The 19,262-nt window shown below is 39.4% G+C and overlaps 1 pseudogene; it reads right to left on the reverse strand.

Moving 5' to 3' along the window:
- Nucleotides 1–2,222: 2,222 nt before the first annotated feature.
- Nucleotides 2,223–12,783, reverse strand: LOC122925843 (annotated as a pseudogene).
- Between the last annotated feature and the right edge of the window lie 6,479 nt (nucleotides 12,784–19,262).

The raw sequence follows: 19,262 nt of genomic DNA on the forward strand, positions 1-19,262 counted from the left end.
AGACTCAGTGGACAGACTTACATTCATTAAAATGAACGAGTCCTGGATCGGCAGTGACTTCTTGGCCCCCGCTGTCGGTTCAGGCCGTTGAAGGGTCCCTTGTCCATCCCTCTCCTTGTCTCTCCCTCCAAAACTACGTTGTTTTTTATTTTATTTTTAAATATTTATTTATATATTTACTTATTTATATATTATACATTTTTATTTATGAAGCAAAATCTTAATATAATCAAAATAATCATTCTAGAATGCCAAATTTTTTAATTATCATGCATGTCATCAAATTTCCTCAGCACACTGAATACCTGCTGCTGTCAGAGTTGCATTTTTTTTAAGTTATGGGCTTCCCATGGCCTGTTGGTTTCCCATTCAGCAGTACACATTGCTGCTGCCAACTTTGAACGTGCTGCTGACTATCCTGATATGTTAGTCAGAGCTATGTTTAGGCCTTTTACTAGACATTTTCCATCTTCCATCCTGTTGATGCTGCTATTGAATTTACTGATCAGGCTGATTTTTGTTTAGTCCTTACACTACATCATTATATTTAAATGTTGATTATGCATTTCCTACTGAGTTGTGCCAAGTTATGTGTAGACCTTATGCTCAACCATTTCAAAATTCCATCTAGTTGATGCTGAATCTGTCTGTCCTGAACATGTATTTGTAATTACTCTTTATTCTCCAATTTTAAGATTAAATTATGATGCTGCCTATCCTGCAGGGTTAGGCGAACTTGGTGTAGACCTTTTACTATGGTGTTTACATTTACCTGCTTTTGTCTGCCCTGTTCCTGCAGAGTTTAGTTTAGCTATGTGTGGCCTTTAGATAACAGATTTTTCTGTTTTAATGGTAGTTTCAGTAGTTATCCTTAATTGTTTGGCCCTTTGATTTGTATGCCTTCTACTGTTGCGTTACTATTTTACTGCTACTGTCTGGCCTAATGCTGCCAAGTAATGTGTCTGAAATATACTAAATTATTAAAATCTAACTGTGGATTTTTTTTTTTCAAGATCATGCAAAGGAGAACCAGCATGGACCACTTATTAGCCCTTGTAATATGACAAGTATTGAGTATTATTATTTTCATAAAATGGTGTTCATGTTTAATATTTGCAAATGTGCACTATTCATCGTATATTGTCAAGAATTTGATTGGAATATAGATAGAATAAAAATGTTTTCGTTTAATACATTCATGTGGTTTTACGCTTCATTCACCAAAATAATTTATTTTGTTTTATTTTATTTTAAAAATTTTAATTTTGCTTTAATTGGGTTGTTGGCGTCCATGTTGTGGTTCTTACTTTAGCAAGGTGGGGACCGCATGTGGGCTTCCATTTTCAAAAGGTTTTGTGCACTTAACATTGTACAAGACTGATTGATAAACCTAATAAAAGTTTTTTGTTTTATTTATTATTTTAATGCGGACTTAGGTTCTAACATGGTGTTGTCGGTTGTCCTGGAAAGGATGCCTGGCTTCCGTGTTGACCTCTCTACATGGTTGGGTGTTACTGGCGTTATACTCATCCGTGTGGTAATCTGGTTTTGGTAATGGAGCGTTATTGCCACATGTATATAGATATATACATTTAAATGTAATCTTACTTCTTGACAATTATATAATGATTATTTTCACATGCTAGTGTAATATAATAATAGACTTTAATCTTTCAAAATTACCTGCTGACAGAATAATAATCTTGAAGCGATGTCACCATTTTGTGAGTGATTCTACTCATTGCATCACATGTTGATGTCTTTTTTGAGGAAGCTATGCTCCAACATGTCCAGTTTAACAAACGGACACTATATCAGAATCATGCTAGTTATTTCTTTGCTGACTCATCAATTGTTTTTTTTTTGTTTTTTTTCAGACACATTTGATGTTTCAAAATTTTTTGAATAATGGAACTAATATAACTGAAGAAAACTTTAATATGCAATATTGTATTATTGAGGTTGAAATTTGGATCACAGTATGGATAATTTGATACTTTTTCAAAAGTATAAATTTATTTTTTGTTAAAATTTGGTTGATACTCTATATATATTTATTATACATTTTGAATGTAGATTTGTATTTTGTAATCTAAAGTTTTGTTCAATAATACATTTGAAAGGTAATAGTGTGTTCACACAAAGGTTAATTAATGTGCGTTAAACAATAATTTTCTATTATAAATTACGGTCTTTTTTTTTCAAAGTAAAGAAAACTTTAATTTAGTGCTCTAAAGTTTTCAGAGCAGCCATTTACAATGAACCAAAATAAGTAAATTTCCTAACGGCAAATTACTACCTTAAATACTGGAGTGCGATAAACAAAATTCTCATTTTTACAAACATACAACATATTGTTTCATGTAAAACTGAATCTGTAAGAATGTCTCATCTGCTTAACCACGTCCGACTAGCCCCAATCTTCGTCCTCCTCCGCTGCCGCCCGCGCTGCAGGTTGTGAAATGCCAGCATTGCTGTAACCGTTGTCCTCCTGGAAGTCACCTCTCTTCCTGCTATCCACTGAAGCAAATTTGCTTGGCTGTGAACTAAATGTTGGCATGCCATGGGCACTGAACGCCATCTCTTCAAGCCAAGCAGGTACTGTCACGAACTATGGATCCGATTGCTCCGGATCCCTGAGCTGTGACCTAGTGGTCTGTGACAGAGTCTGCGCACACACAGAGACCTCACGTGACCGGGGTGTATCTTAAAAGGACAGGATGAGCTGGGCCTGGTATAGCCTTTATGACCTTTTTATAGCCGGCATCACAGAGTAGTGGTAATAAAAGTGTCCATCTATATCATAGGTGACCCCGGCTTCAGGAAGATGAGAGTTCACAGTTTTTTTACATATGCCAGAAGCATATAAGATGGCTACCCAGAGGAATTATGTATGCCGGCACAAGGTACCTCCTGGTGAGCATCGGTTAAAACTTTCACTAGTCCACGGACAATTTTTTGCTCGTCATCACCAATCTTATTTAAAAAAAAAATGGCTTTTCCAGTGTTGCCGCAGCGTCCGGTTCGGCCGATCCTGTGAACATATTCGTCAACATCGCCAGGGATGTCAAAATTTATCACATGAAGGACGTTCTCGATATCTAATCCTCTGGCAGCAACAGACGTGGCAACAATCACAGGACACTGTCCAGAGCGGAAGTCGCCCAGAGCATTCTCCCGCTCTCTTTGCTCTCTGTCCCCGTGAATGCTTGTGCAGGGGATTTTTTCTTGACAAAGAAATGTTGCAATTAAATCCGCCATCTTTTTGTTTTTCACAAAAACCATCGTGCGTTCATGGCCTATGAGTTGTAAAAGTTCCAGCAGTTTAGCCTGTGACGAACTGCGACCGCCGCGGCCACAATGAGTCACGAAACTGTAACAGATTCTAGGTCTTGGTTATACGCAGAGGGTAAATTCACAATGCACTCAGAGACAGGTTGTACCTTTCCTCAGAGTCAATGTACACTGTCCTTTCTAGAACTCCTGTCTGGCTTTCTATCCCAAGGCCCGGATGCCTAAAGGGTGGCTTAAATCCTTGGTAAAATATATCTTCCTCAGGTATTAGATGCTTGCTTTATTTTCTAATGCATCTGCCCATCAGGGTTACTTATCTTATTAAAAAAAGAAATGGCTTTTCCAGTGTTGCCGCAGCGTCCGGTTCGGCCGATCCTGTGAACATATTCGTCAACATCGCCAGGGATGTCAAAATTTATCACATGAAGGACGTTCTCGATATCTAATCCTCTGGCAGCAACAGACATGGCAACAATCACAGGACACTGTCCAGAGCGGAAGTCGCCCAGAGCATTCTCCCGCTCTCTTTGCTCTCTGTCCCCGTGAATGCTTGTGCAGGGGATTTTTTCTTGACAAAGAAATGTTGCAATTAAATCCGCCATCTTTTTGTTTTTCACAAAAACCATCGTGCGCTCATGGCCTATGAGTTGTAAAAGTTCCAGCAGTTTAGCCTGTGACGAACTGCGACCGCCGCGGCCACAATGAGTCACGAAACTGTAACAGATTCTAGGTCTTGGTTATACGCAGAGGGTAAATTCACAATGCACTCAGAGACAGGTTGTACCTTTCCTCAGAGTCAATGTACACTGTCCTTTCTAGAACTCCTGTCTGGCTTTCTATCCCAAGGCCCGGATGCCTAAAGGGTGGCTTAAATCCTTGGTAAAATATATCTTCCTCAGGTATTAGATGCTTGCTTTATTTTCTAATGCATCTGCCCATCAGGGTTACTTATCTTTCCCTGGGATTTCCTTACTTGTCTGTTGAAGGACTGTGGGTTTCTCCCAGGAGGTTCTGTCCTGCTACTGGGGTGTCTTCAGAGCATTCCTTGACTTGACAACAATTTTCTTACATCTTCCATAAAACCCATGTCCAGCATACAATCAGCTTCATACAGAACAAGGTATTTCACTTGGCTCAACCCAATCTTCTCCTTGTTAATAACGTCCAGTAACCTCCCAGGTGTCGCACAAAGGATGTTGCAGCCTTGAAATATCTGGCGCAGTGAATTAGACGTTTGTGTTCCTCCATAGATTACAACTGGACGAACGACAGTTCCGTATGCAAATTTCCAAGCATCTAGGTAAATCTGATTGATCAGCTCTCTGGTAGGAGCAACAATTATGGCTTCTGGTTCCTGAAGATCTTTAAACTGACTCTGTCAATCGGAGACAGCATAAATATTCCGACAGTCTATGCCTTCTTATAATAATACCCCTCAATTATATTTAAAATCAATTTAGTACTTGATTTCTCTCAGTCGACAAATGTTTGTTTAAACCCAAATCTGGTTTATCTTTTATCTATATAAAGATATATATATATTATCAACCATACTGGTCTAGAACTGAATTCAGTTCCTTGGAGATAATACCGTGCTTTCACTAGTATATTTTCAATATCCCTGTATTGGATTATTTTTCAGGATGATGCTGCAGGTACACCCCCATCTTATTCCAAAACAGATACTATACACAAAGTATGGTTAATTGAATATATATATATAGAGAGAGATAGATAGATATTATATTAAATTAATTATCCTATAAAATATAGGTAAGGTTATACTATACCAAAATGTCAGCTACCAAAAATCAGTTTCAATGGTTCTAAGATGGCTGCCTCCAATGACTGAAAAGGTGGTCAGCGCTGGATCTGGTCTTTTGATGATGTTCAGAGAGAGAGCTAGAGAGCTCTAGAGATCGATCCTTTCTGTCAGCCCATACCATCTTTTTATCCTATCTTAGAAAGGGCTTGGCCAAGTTTTATCATTAACTAGTGACCTCACTTTATAATCAATATAACCTCCCTCTAGTATTTTACCCTAACACTAGATGGCACTAGTATTCCATACAAAAATCGAATCACTCACTTCTTTCTCTTATCTAATATACTAGCAATAAATGTTATCTAAGGTTTCAGACAAAACCTTGAGAAGATCTTGAATAGACAATGGCTTTTTTACTTCGTCAACCACCTGGTTTATCCTTGTACAATGTTATATTGGCCTTTTCAATAAAATATAATAATAATGAACTGTTATAATTTTTTGATCTAGATAGTTTATTTTATTAGGACAACATTGTATATGTAAGCGATGAATACACATGCTGTACTTGGGGGTTCAATCTGTTTTTTTATACTTTTATAATCGGTCTTCCACATCCCCATCTGTTAAAAATTTTTGTCTGCTGAAATATAATAACTTGACACTCTCTAGTACTGCTTAGTTATGCCAAACTTTGTGTAGTAATTAGAATACTACTTTAACTTACCTACTGCATGCTGATCTTGGCCTGATACTTCAGAATTCTCTGTAGTCATTATACTCCACCGTTAGCATTGACTTCTTATTGTCCTGATTATTGAGAGTTATGTGTAGGCCGTATAATCCACTGTTAATATCTAGCTACTGTGGATTCTGCTGCGGTCTGTTCTGATCATGGCGAGTTAGCATTCAGCCTTTTGAGAATACACATTACCCGCTGCAGCATGTCCTGCTGAGTTAGGATGAGATTATACTCGACCGTTAATATCTACCAGCTGCAGATGCTGTCTGTCATGATCATACAGAGTTATGTCAAGCTAGTTGTTTGTCCTTTGTAGCTATGTGAAGTTCTTATACAACACCATCAGCTGTCCTGATAAAGTTTATTTTTCAATTTACAAATCAACCTACAATGTTAACTTTACCAACGGCTGCTGTCCAGATGAAGCTGACTTGTATGCCTCAGAATATAACATTAGCTATAACTGCTGCTGCTGTCCTGATCAAGTTGATTTGTTATGTATATACTTAATAATAAAACACTATAAATACCTGCTGCTCCTGCTGCTGTACATTTAAAGGTGACTTGTAGCCCTCAGAATACTATAGCTCTACCTGCTGCTGTCTTGATCAAGTTGATTTGTTATGTATATGCCTCATAATACAACACTACCTGCTGCTGCTGTCATGAAAAAACGTATTTATGTGTAGGCCTTATACTACACTATTAAGATGTACTTGCTGTTGTCTGTCCGAACCCTGCTGACTTTCAACGTGGACTAAAGGCTCCTTTACTGATAAGTCTGCAGTTAAAATTATACAAAAACATAACCTTATAGAAAAAAAAAAGTATGGAATCAATATAACTTAAGAAAACTTTTTTAATAACAAAAAAATTAGAATAAAATTAAGGGAACTTTTGCAGTTCTTCCTGCAGGCTTGCGAGCTCCTTTAGGTCCTCCCCATATTGGCATTCAAATTCCTGCAGCATTCTTTGGGATTTTTGAATGAGGGCTCTTAATTGCCTGATTTTCCCATGCCTCTTTTGCATTAGAGCAATTTTAGCAGAAATTTTCTTGATTACTGTTATGAAAACACAAGAGATAAATATATCAATTAACAATAAGTCATTTATTGAATTTTGTGTGGTATGTAGTTAAGTGCAGAGAATTTGAGTGTCATTTTTAAAGTATACCATAATAAATGTACTTCTATATTAGATTTAGTGACATTTTAGTAGTTTTAAAGAAAATTTGTTGTGTTATATAATGTTAGTTTATGTAGATTAAAGAGTTATTGTGCATGTCTGTTTGATATTACTGTGGTTTTTGTTGTCCCATTATTATTGTTAATTTTATGATCTTCATCACCTGCTATATAATTGTAGGGTGCAGTGTTTCATGACTTTCAAAATTGCTCCGTACTATTTTTGTGCCAAATATAAAATATTTGCCCTGGGGACAAAATTGCTCATTAACCGTGGTCTAATAGCCGATCTACTAGTCCAGAGCAGCTAGCCAATTATATAAAATAAGGCCTTTTCAGGTATTTGTCAAACACCTGCTGTCTAGATCTCTCCTATTGGACGTATTTCAAAGACATAAGCATTGCTGCTACGTAGCTGAAGGGGGGGGGGGTAAGTAAGTGTCATGTGGAGGTGACAAATGCTAAAAAAGACTGTACGACAGCACCTGTTGCCTTAGAGGTGAAGCAGGGGACACCAGTGTTTTGTTCCCCTGCAAGCGCTGATATTGGCTGTTACAACTCTACAGCCAATTAAATAAATTCACATATGTGGTGGTGTTCAGGTGAATTATATGCTAAAAGTGGAACTGCACTGGGGTGCATTTAGTCCTGTAACCACTTATTTAATAAAAAAAATGTGTAAATTCATTATTTATTTTTTTTGTCAATTTGAACGGTTTTTTCTAGAAGACAATCGTTGGCTCATTATGTAAAATTGCGGATTGATCTTATTGCTTAGCATATTCATTGAGGGGTGTAGTTTGCCTAATTGAATCACTTTTTTTTGTTTTCAACTCTAGGGTCACATAAGGGCGTCTTCTCTTAACATGCGACATAGCTTCCAATTACCATTAATTTAAATCCTTTAGCCTAAAGCCATATTGTGCTCCTTGCAGTCTGAAGCCTGCTGTGCGACCAAAGTTAAGGGTTTTGTGCACAACTGTTTGTAAATATACATATTGTTTGTAATACGTTTAAGATTTTTTTATGATTTAAACACTACAATGTTTTCAAATAAAATAGTTCGTAATTTATAATTTGTTCAAATTATTTTAATTTTTTTAACATTTTAATAGATTACCGTTGGACAATTAAATCGTTAACAGACTTTATAGGATAAATTTGGATTAAATAGAGGGTGTGTGGTTTCTGAAATGGGGTTATTTATTTGTCGCTGACACTATGTAGGCCTCAAAAAGTGACTGCATAACCAAACTGTTATTGTTAATTATATTTCTGTTAATAAATTATATAAACATGATATAGGCATATGGCGATTGTAAACTTATACATTTATTTAATCTCTATTAATCTATATTGTAGTAAAAATAAATAAAAAACAGAATATAAAGTTGGAAATACATAATGAATGGACAGGGGACACAGAAACACACAAAATAAAGGATCACATTACCTGCAAAAGTCAGGGCGCAATATATGCAATAACATGTCCGTGTAAAAAAACATACATAGGACGCACAAAAAGAACAATAAGTAAAAGAATAGGGGAACACATCTACAACATAGGAAGAAAGTATGAGGGTCACCCGCTCTCCAGACATTACAAAGAGAAACACGGGGGAAAGTATAATGGCACCACCTGTTGTGGTATTGAAATAGTTAAAAAAGACAAAAGAGGAGGAGACTATATAAAGAAAATGTCCAGGACAGAAAGCCGCTGGATATTCAACCTAAATACTCTAGCACCCTCAGGATTGAATTCTGAAATAGAACTATTTGCCTTCCAGTAGACATCAAACCAGAACACTGGCAAGGAAGGGGTTAAGAATGGGAGGAGATACGGACCTTTAAAATCAGCACCAGGAACCAGAACAGCTATCCCTGACGAAGATTAGCGATCTAATCGAAACGCGTTGGAGCATTTTTTGGTCCTCCTGGTCCACCGTAGCTACTACCGTGACGTCACGCAGCACTCCGTGCAAGCGTGTACGAGCGGCCTTTTCAAACCACGAGCTGTGCCACCGGCCGGGGCAAGCTCTGCAGGTTAGATTTTATATATATTTTTTTAAAAAAACCAACAAAAAATAAATAAATAATCATTAGGGCAAACCTCCCCAAACCCTTCCCCACCCTGGACGGTACCCAAATAGGAGGAAAAAACAGAAAAAAGAAAAAGCAAGAAGGACACAGAGGAACAGGATCCGTAGCTGTAACATCGAGGACAAGGTATTCCATTACTCTGGGAGTCACTGTATTACATACTGTGGGCCTTTTACAGTACTGAACAGGCAGGGAGAGAGGGAAAGAGGGGGTATACGTCGCGCAGTACTGAACAGATACACATTACGCATCATTCATTTGATTTCCAACGGGGGCGATACCGTTGCGGTACCGCTGCGTCAGTCTCATTATAGTGCAAGCGCCGGTGTACCACTAGTATTCTATATTGTAGTATCATTTGAAATTTTTATTTTGATTATATCATTTTATTTCTAATATTTTTTTAGATTAGTTACTTCGTTAACAAAGATGCCATTAAAATTTTGACTATGTTTTACCACTGTCATGAAGTACAATGTGTAACGATAAGATAGAACTATGCCCGTGAACAGTAAACTCGTTTTAAAGTTATTAGCACAAACATAGATACCGTTTAACATTTAAGAAAAATGTTTAATTAGCGTTAAAGTAGAAATGGGCATGGGGTACTGAGGGTTAATGTTTCTAAATATGTGATGTATACATAATTACAATGATGTGTGCACATATTTACCCTCCTGGTGCGGGGTGGTAACCAGCGCCTGATCCTCTTCCTCAGGAGCTGGGGTGGTGGTATCCTCCTCAGCAGGAGCTGGGCCAGACGTTTTTGGCCCTTGAGAGGGTCCGGGCTCGTCAGACACCTCCACAACAATCCCCACATCAGGTGGGTTGGTGGCACCTCGAGGACTGTGGGAGGGGCCCGCCTGCTCATCCTCCTCTGTGGAGACCTCCACTACATCCAAATCCGCCGTGGTTAGACGGCGGCGGACCGTTGGCGCTGGAAGCCCTGAAATCACACAACATTTGGATTTAGGCTCAATTTAAACGTCCGGAATGTCTTTTTCATATCCACCCACACAAAAAAAAAAAAAAAAAAAAAAAAAAAGGACACCGGCAATGTGCATGACGCATTTAAGACCGCACGTCAATGTCAATAATATAATATGACTATTCTTGGCCTCAATTGAGGACAATAATACAAGGATTATTAATAAATATCATCAGAAATACAGCAAAAAGTATTTGTTAGAAGGTGTAAATATTATATTTAATGTTCATGTTATAAGATCGGATTGTATTGCGATTGTATGTGGGGTCTGATCAATCGGATATTGGCCAGCTGAGCTGATATGTACCTGTCTAGGGTACTTATTACAACAATGATGAATATCTAATCAGACATCATAAAAGACGAAGTTATATTTAGTGCAAAAAGAACTGAAATGTGGACCCAGAAGTGCGGGTCCGCTTTTCTGGAGACGGGACGCACATCGTGCGGCCCCCTTAGAGATGAATGGGTCCTCAAGTCAGTTCAGAAAAATAAATTATGAAATTGAGCACTTGTGAATCGGGTCTTGGCTGTCATTCACGTAGCGGATGTCACGCACGGCATCTGCTCGTGTGAAACAGCCCTAATACAGATTGATGATTGCTGTTTATCTAGATATACACACACACACACACACACACATACACTACGTGCAGAATTATTAGGCAAATGAGTATTTTGACCACATCATCCTCTTTATGCATGTTGTCTTACTCCAAGCTGTATAGGCTCGAAAGCCTACTACCAATTAAGCATATTAGGTGATGTGCATCTCTGTAATGAGAAGGGGTGTGGTCTAATGACATCAACACCCTATATCAGGTGTGCATAATTATTAGGCAACTTCCTTTCCTTTGGCAAAATGGGTCAAAAGAAGGACTTGACAGGCTCAGAAAAGTCAAAAATAGTGAGATATCTTGCAGAGGGATGCAGCACTCTTAAAATGGCAAAGCTTCTGAAGCGTGATCATCGAACAATCAAGCGTTTCATTCAAAATAGTCAACAGGGTCGCAAGAAGCGTGTGGAAAAACCAAGGCGCAAAATAACTGCCCATGAACTGAGAAAAGTCAAGCGTGCAGCTGCCAAGATGCCACTTGCCACCAGTTTGGCCATATTTCAGAGCTGCAACATCACTGGAGTGCCCAAAAGCACAAGGTGTGCAATACTCAGAGACATGGCCAAGGTAAGAAAGGCTGAAAGACGACCACCACTGAACAAGACACACAAGCTGAAACGTCAAGACTGGGCCAAGAAATATCTCAAGACTGATTTTTCTAAGGTTTTATGGACTGATGAAATGAGAGTGAGTCTTGATGGGCCAGATGGATGGATTGGTAAAGGGCAGAGAGCTCCAGTCCGACTCAGACGCCAGCAAGGTGGAGGTGGAGTACTGGTTTGGGCTGGTATCATCAAAGATGAGCTTGTGGGGCCTTTTCGGGTTGAGGATGGAGTCAAGCTCAACTCCCAGTCCTACTGCCAGTTTCTGGAATACACCTTCTTCAAGCAGTGGTACAGGAAGAAGTCTGCATCCTTCAAGAAAAACATGATTTTCATGCAGGACAATGCTCCATCACACACGTCCAAGTACTCCACAGCGTGGCTGGCAAGAAAGGGTATAAAAGAAGAAAATCTAATGACATGGCCTCCTTGTTCACCTGATCTGAACCCCATTGAGAACCTGTGGTCCATCATCAAATGTGAGATTTACAAGGAGGGAAAACAGTCCACCTCTCTGAACAGTGTCTGGGAGGCTGTGGTTGCTGCTGCACGCAATGTTGATGGTGAACAGATCAAAACACTGACAGAATCCATGGATGGCGGCTTCTGAGTGTCCTTGCAAAGAAAGGTGGCTATATTGGTCACTGATTTGTTTTTGTTTTGTTTTTGAATGTCAGAAATGTATATTTGTGAATGTTGAGATGTTATATTGGTTTCACTGGTAAAAATAAATAATTGAAATGGGTATATATTTGTTTTTTGTTAAGTTGCCTAATAATTATGCACAGTAATAGTCACCTGCACACACAGATATCCCCCTAAAATAGCTAAAACTAAAAGCAAACTAAAAACTACTTCCAAAAATATTCAGCTTTGATATTAATGAGTTTTTGGGGTTCATTGAGAACATGGTTGTTGTTCAATAATAAAATTAATCCTCAAAAATACAACTTGCCTAATAATTCTGCACTCCATGTATATTTATTATTATGTGTGTGTGTGTGTGTGCAAAGTACAAAATCAGCCGGTTACATCATACATCACTACCGCACTGTGTGGATAAATATATATTTATTATATATATACACACACACACACACAGCGAGATAGAGATATATGAGGTAAAGGGATGATTTGCTATGTTTCACAACAGGTAAAAATAAGTAATAATTTGTAACGGGTGATAAAAAAAAAAAAAAAAGTACCAGGGCAGACTCTCTGACTGTGCTCTTTGACCCAGTCCGGGTGCCTCCTTTTCAGGTCAGACCATTTTTTTACTATTTGCATTTCGTCGTGGGTCCGCCCAAATTTTTTTTGTAAGGCCCTGACGACCCCCACGACAATCGCCCTCTTCTCGGCCTGCTTCCGGGTCCGGTCATAACCCTTCTTCAACATGCGCTGCAGGATAAAGATGCAAACATGTATTACAAAATTTAGGAAATACAAGGATTATTAATAGATATCATCCAAAACACAGCAAAAAGTATTTGTTAGAAGGTGGAAATATTATATTTAATGTTCACGTTATAAGATCGGATTGTATTGCGATTAAATGTGGGTGGGGTATGAGCAATGTGACATTGGCCAGCTGAGCTGATATGTACCTGTCTAGTGAAGCGACGGTACGATATGGGGTGCACCCTGGGTAACGCTAAATGAACCAGCAAATAATGGCAGGAAGAAATTTGTAATTTTTCTCCAGACCAATAAGACATGAGGCCAGATTTATCATTAGCTCAAGTCAGAATAATGGAGTGAAAAAGTCGCAAGAAAATGAGCAAACGCTAAAACTGCGCACAAATTTGCGAGTTTCTCCTGCTCTGCACTATGCTCGCCAGTTTTATGAAAGTGGACGTGTTTTCTTATGTAGATGAATCTCTAGACACATTTACTATTGGAACAATTTAAAAAGTTGCAAAAAAAAATAAAATGCGCTAGTTCACTCCAGTGAGGACCATGCTTATCTTAGGGCTCTTTCACATCTGCGTTATTGTCTTCCGGCATAGAGTTCCGTCGTCGGGGCTCTATGCCGGAAGAATACTGATCAGGATTTTCCTAATGCATTCTGAATGGACAGTCCGTCCTTCAGGATGCATCAGGATGTCTTCAGTTCCGGAACGGAACGTTTTTTGCCCGGAGAAAATACTGCAGCATGCTGCGCTTTTTGCTCCGGCCAAAAATCCTGAAGACTTGCCGCAAGGCCGGATCCGGAATTAATGCCCATTGAAAGGCATTGATCCGGATCCGGCCTTAAGCTAAACGTCGTTTTGGCGCATTGCCGGATCCGACGTTTAGCTTTTTCTCAATGGTTACCATAGCTGCCGGGACGCTAAAGTCCTGGCAGCCATGGTAAAGTGTAGCGGGGAGCGGGGGAGCAGTATACTTACCGTCCGTGCGGCTCCCGGGGCGCTCCAGAGTGACGTCAGGGCGACCCAGGCGCATGGATGACGTGATCGCATGGGGCGCTCTGACGTCATTCTGGAGCGCCCCGGGTGCCGCACGGACTGTAAGTATACCGCTCCCCCGCTCCCCGCTACTACTATGGCAACCAGGACTTTAATAGCGTCCTGGCTGCCATAGTAACACTGAAAGCATTTTGAAGACGGATCCGTCTTCAAATGCTTTCAGTACACTTGCGTTTTTCCGGATCCGGCGTGTAATTGCGGCAAGTGGAGTACACGCCGGATCCAGACAACGCAAGTGTGAAAGAGGCCTTATGAGAGTTTTTAATAGAACATGCGACTTTTTCGTAAGGACGTGCAAACTTTGTAAAGCTGCTTACTGACGGATAAACTGCTACCGTAAAAAGGGATGATCATAAATCTGGCACTATGTGTTTGTGTGTGGTATGCAGTGTGTGGCAGGAAAATGTATATGCAATGTGCATGATATTTCTTTGCTGTCCATACATACATACATACATACTTCTTACAAAGTGCTGTGATGTCAAAACAATACTTATTACAATAATGATGATTATCTAATCAGACATGATTAAAAATAAAGTTATATTTAGTGCGCGTATATATGCGCATAACTGCGCATGCGCGAATATGTAAACATACTATTGCTTAATAATTACTATACTATACAGATATGGTGCGAACATGCATTCAAAATGTTATGACATGAAGTGTTGTACTTACGGTTAGCAGCAGTTCATCCTCTTCGTCAAGGAATCTTGTGCCCACCATTTTCTCTTGTGAGGACTCGGAGTTGAAGATTCACTTTTAAAATGGAGTTGACGTACTCGCGATAAACCACGCCTATGATGCGCGTGCAGGTTCGCGCGCACGTGCGCGCGCACAATCTCAACACACTGACTTAGGTGGTGTATGTAGCGAATAAACGAATAGAGAGAATAAGCGAATATATCGAATAGGCAAATTATCTAACAGGCAGCGGTTGGGCGAATATTTGAAAAATGCTATTGATTGACCCTGACGTACTCGCGATAAACCACGCCTATAATGCGCGCGCACGTGCGCGCGAACAATCTCATCACACTTCATATTTTAGGTGGTTATGTAGCGAATAAACGAATATAGCGAATAGGCGAATTATCTAACAGCCAGCTAATAGGCGAATTTTTGAAAAATGCTATTAACCCTAGTTAGTTAAAATATACCATCGGAACTGAGTTTTCACTAACGTACGGAAAACTTAGATCCGATGGTATATTTTGACAACACAGTGAAGTGATGCTTGTCGGGTTAGGCTAGGTCTACACGACGACATTTGTTGCGCGACAAAAAGTTGCGCGACAGATAGGGCACGACATTTGTCGCACGACATTTTGTTGCACTAATGTCGCGCGACAATTGTTATAATGGCAGTCTATGGTGTCGCACTGCAACATGCGACATGCTGCGACTGCGACGCGACAGTCGCTGAAAATCCATTCGCGATGGATTTTTCTGCGACTGTCGCGTCGCAGTCGCAGCATGTCGCATGTTGCAGTGCGACACCATAGACTGCCATTATAAAAATTGTCGCGCGACATTAGTGCAACAAAATGTCGCGCGACAAATGTCGTCGTGTAGACCTAGCCTTAGAGTTAAAATGTATCGCATAATATGTATTATGCGATGCGAAAATTCAAATTATCGTATATGCGAAATAATAACGAATTCGAATATTCGCGAATATTTTACGAATATTCTTTCGAATATTCGCGAAATTTCGCGAATTCGAATATGGGACATGCCGCTCAACACTATCTGAAATATGATCTTGAAACATTTTCTATAGTATGCTGTAGAAGTAGTACCAGTGCTAGGGATAGCATGTGATAGTTGGGGTTTCCTGTCAAAGATTTTGCTTTGAGGCCCAGGAGCTTAAAGTTATGAAGTTCAAACCAAGATCATTGTGTAAAGTGCCTCTCTTGAGAGAAATGTAATGGTTCAGAAAGGACATGCTGTATGTATTTAGAAATACCAATAAACAGTGCTGTCATTTACATGCCATTTCATTAGCAGAATAGAAGCTGCGAACATGTGGTGCGAACATGCATTCAAAATGTTATGACATGAAGTGTTGTACTTACGGTTAGCAGCAGTTCATCCTCTTCGTCAAGGAATCTTGTGCCCACCATTTTCTCTTGTGAGGACTCGGAGTTGAAGATTCACTTTTAAAATGGAGTTGACGTACTCGCGATAAACCACGCCTATGATGCGCGCGCAGGTTCGCGCGCATGTGCGCGCGCACAATCTCAACACACTGACTTAGGTGGTGTATGTAGCGAATAAACGAATAGAGAGAATAAGCGAATATATCGAATAGGCAAATTATCTAACAGGCAGCGGTTGGGCGAATATTTGAAAAATGCTATTGATTGACCCTGACGTACTCGCGATAAACCACGCCTATAATGCGCGCGCACGTGCGCGCGAACAATCTCATCACACTTCATATTTTAGGTGGTTATGTAGCGAATAAACGAATATAGCGAATAGGCGAATTATCTAACAGCCAGCTAATAGGCGAATTTTTGAAAAATGCTATTAACCCTAGTTAGTTAAAATATACCATCGGAACTGAGTTTTCACTAACGTACGGAAAACTTAGATCCGATGGTATATTTTGACAACACAGTGAAGTGATGCTTGTCGGGTTAGGCTAGGTCTACACGACGACATTTGTTGCGCGACAAAAAGTTGCGCGACAGATAGGGCACGACATTTGTCGCACGACATTTTGTTGCACTAATGTCGCGCGACAATTGTTATAATGGCAGTCTATGGTGTCGCACTGCAACATGCGACATGCTGCGACTGCGACGCGACAGTCGCTGAAAATCCATTCGCGATGGATTTTTCTGCGACTGTCGCGTCGCAGTCGCAGCATGTCGCATGTTGCAGTGCGACACCATAGACTGCCATTATAAAAATTGTCGCGCGACATTAGTGCAACAAAATGTCGCGCGACAAATGTCGTCGTGTAGACCTAGCCTTAGAGTTAAAATGTATCGCATAATATGTATTATGCGATGCGAAAATTCAAATTATCGCATATGCGAAATAATAACGAATTCGAATATTCGCGAATATTTTACGAATATTCTTTCGAATATTCGCGAAATTTCGCGAATTCGAATATGGGACATGCCGCTCAACACTATCTGAAATATGATCTTGAAACATTTTCTGTAGTATGCTGTAGAAGTAGTACCAGTGCTAGGGATAGCATGTGATAGTTGGGGTTTCCTGTCAAAGATTTTGCTTTGAGGCCCAGGAGCTTAAAGTTATGAAGTTCAAACCAAGATCATTGTGTAAAGTGCCTCTCTTGAGAGAAATGTAATGGTTCAGAAAGGACATGCTGTATGTATTTAGAAATACCAATAAACAGTGCTGTCATTTACATGCCATTTCATTAGCAGAATAGAAGCTGCGAACATGAAGACAGCAGCACAGGATATCACTAGTTTCATTTATGTCTCAGCACAGACATATTTTTTAATATTTTCACATTAGGTAAAATTTCAAGGCAGTTGCTGCTACAATAAGTGTTATCTCTATGGAACCTTAACAGTAAGTGTGGAAGCATGAGATTTCCACACTTGATGCAATAGATTACCAACCTGTACATGTAATAGAAGTCATCTTTTTTTGTCAGAAATGCTTACTTTTCTTCTGTCTTATATTTAATGGTGGCCTGTGTAACATTGAAAATTAAACAAAATATACATTTTCCAAAACTACAGATTTGTCCACAGGATAATGTACTATATAACTATAACTATATGATTCTCTTGGATCCCTACAAATCCTGAGAACCGGAGACCTTGTGATGCTGTGGCAGATTGAGCATGCACCCTGCCACTCCATTCATTCTCAATGGAACTGCCAGAGACAGTAGAGTACAGCACTTAGCTATTTCCTGCAGTTCAATAGAATATGAATGGGGTATATGCTTGACTTGCTGCTCTATCAGGGTGGAGGTATGGGACCCCCATTATTGGGATCAGTGCGAGTCCTAGGGGCCAGATCCCCACTAATCAGGATAGGGATAATTATGGGACAACCCCTTTAAGCGCAAAGGACTGTCATCTTCTCACAGGAAGAAAAAAGTGCTGCTGACCAGTACTATTACTGCATACTGATGGGTGACTACACTGCTCCCCACAGAGTATAGAAACCTTGGACAGTCTCTGGCTGACCGGAGTGCCTGTTACTAGACAACAGTCTAGCCTAGAACTTCTCACACAGCTTAGCAGTTAGGGAACCTAACAAATAAAAGGGGGAGTCACCGGACGACATTATGTTGGAGCAAAGTTGCATTAAATGGAGGGGCCCCACTCATGGTGCACTGAAAACCTTATTTGCATCAAACGAAGCATGTCTCAGGATTAGAGGACAGGATTTTCACAGGAAAGAATGGTTAGGTTTCATGGCATCTAACCCACATGGTGGTAAGTTTACTGCCCTGATTTTGGAGCTGATAGATTGCCTCTATAAAATACATGTTATAGGGATAATAACAGGATAAGTAAACTTTACTTCGCAGGCAAAATCCTGCTGCTCCAAACAAATGAAACACCTGCATTATAATGCAGTTAAACATAGTATTTGCTGCATTGTCAAGATACATTTAAAGATCATGACCAATGAATGACGAAGTTACAAATCCATAGCGTAAAAAGACCCTGAACAGTCAAGAGCAACGGATGATCATTAATACTGCCGTGTTAATACATTCATATTGCCCTTATACTAAATATGTGCAATACAGGGTTACATTTACCATTAAGACCAAATATAAAAGAAAACTTTAAAGCTATTAATTTGTTGGAGGCTACCAGGACTTTTACGCTTTAATTAAAATTCCCTAACGATAAAAAGAGGTTGCAGGTGAATTGTATTCATTTAATCTTGTAATATAAGTTCGTGGCAGGGGGTCTAGTGATGATAAATGAGAACAGCGCAAAGCTTCTTGCCTCCAGCTTCCTCCTAAGCTGTATTTATACCATACCTGCTTCATTATTGCTTATGGAACAGGCTTTAGAAGAAGAAAAAAAAAGTGTTATAGATATACTCCATCTATTATTATTTGTGCTTATTGTCACGGTAAGAGTAGATAATAGATTGTGTTACAAATCAGATGCTTAGAAACATGGCTTTGTTATATTTAAAAGGTACTATCCACTTCATACACACAGCTGATTATGGAAACATTGTAATGTATCAAGTCATCAGGGTTTTCATCAGTGAATGCATATCTGACATGGAGGATGACACAATGGAGTTGATTGCTTTCCAAATAACATAATGCTCTTTATGACTGTACATGTTCCCCATTATGAAGACGTTACCAATAGACTTCAGGGAATATTCATAAAAGGCATGCAAGATGTATATCACTTTACTTATCCTATTGAATATAATCTTGTACTGGAATTACCTTTATCATGATGCTTGATTTTTACATTTGCAGTGTTAAAACTTAATATTAACAGCAATTCTTTGGATTTAG

This window comes from Bufo gargarizans, chromosome 2 (genome assembly GCF_014858855.1).
Source record: "Bufo gargarizans isolate SCDJY-AF-19 chromosome 2, ASM1485885v1, whole genome shotgun sequence".
Taxonomy (NCBI): domain Eukaryota; kingdom Metazoa; phylum Chordata; class Amphibia; order Anura; family Bufonidae; genus Bufo; species Bufo gargarizans.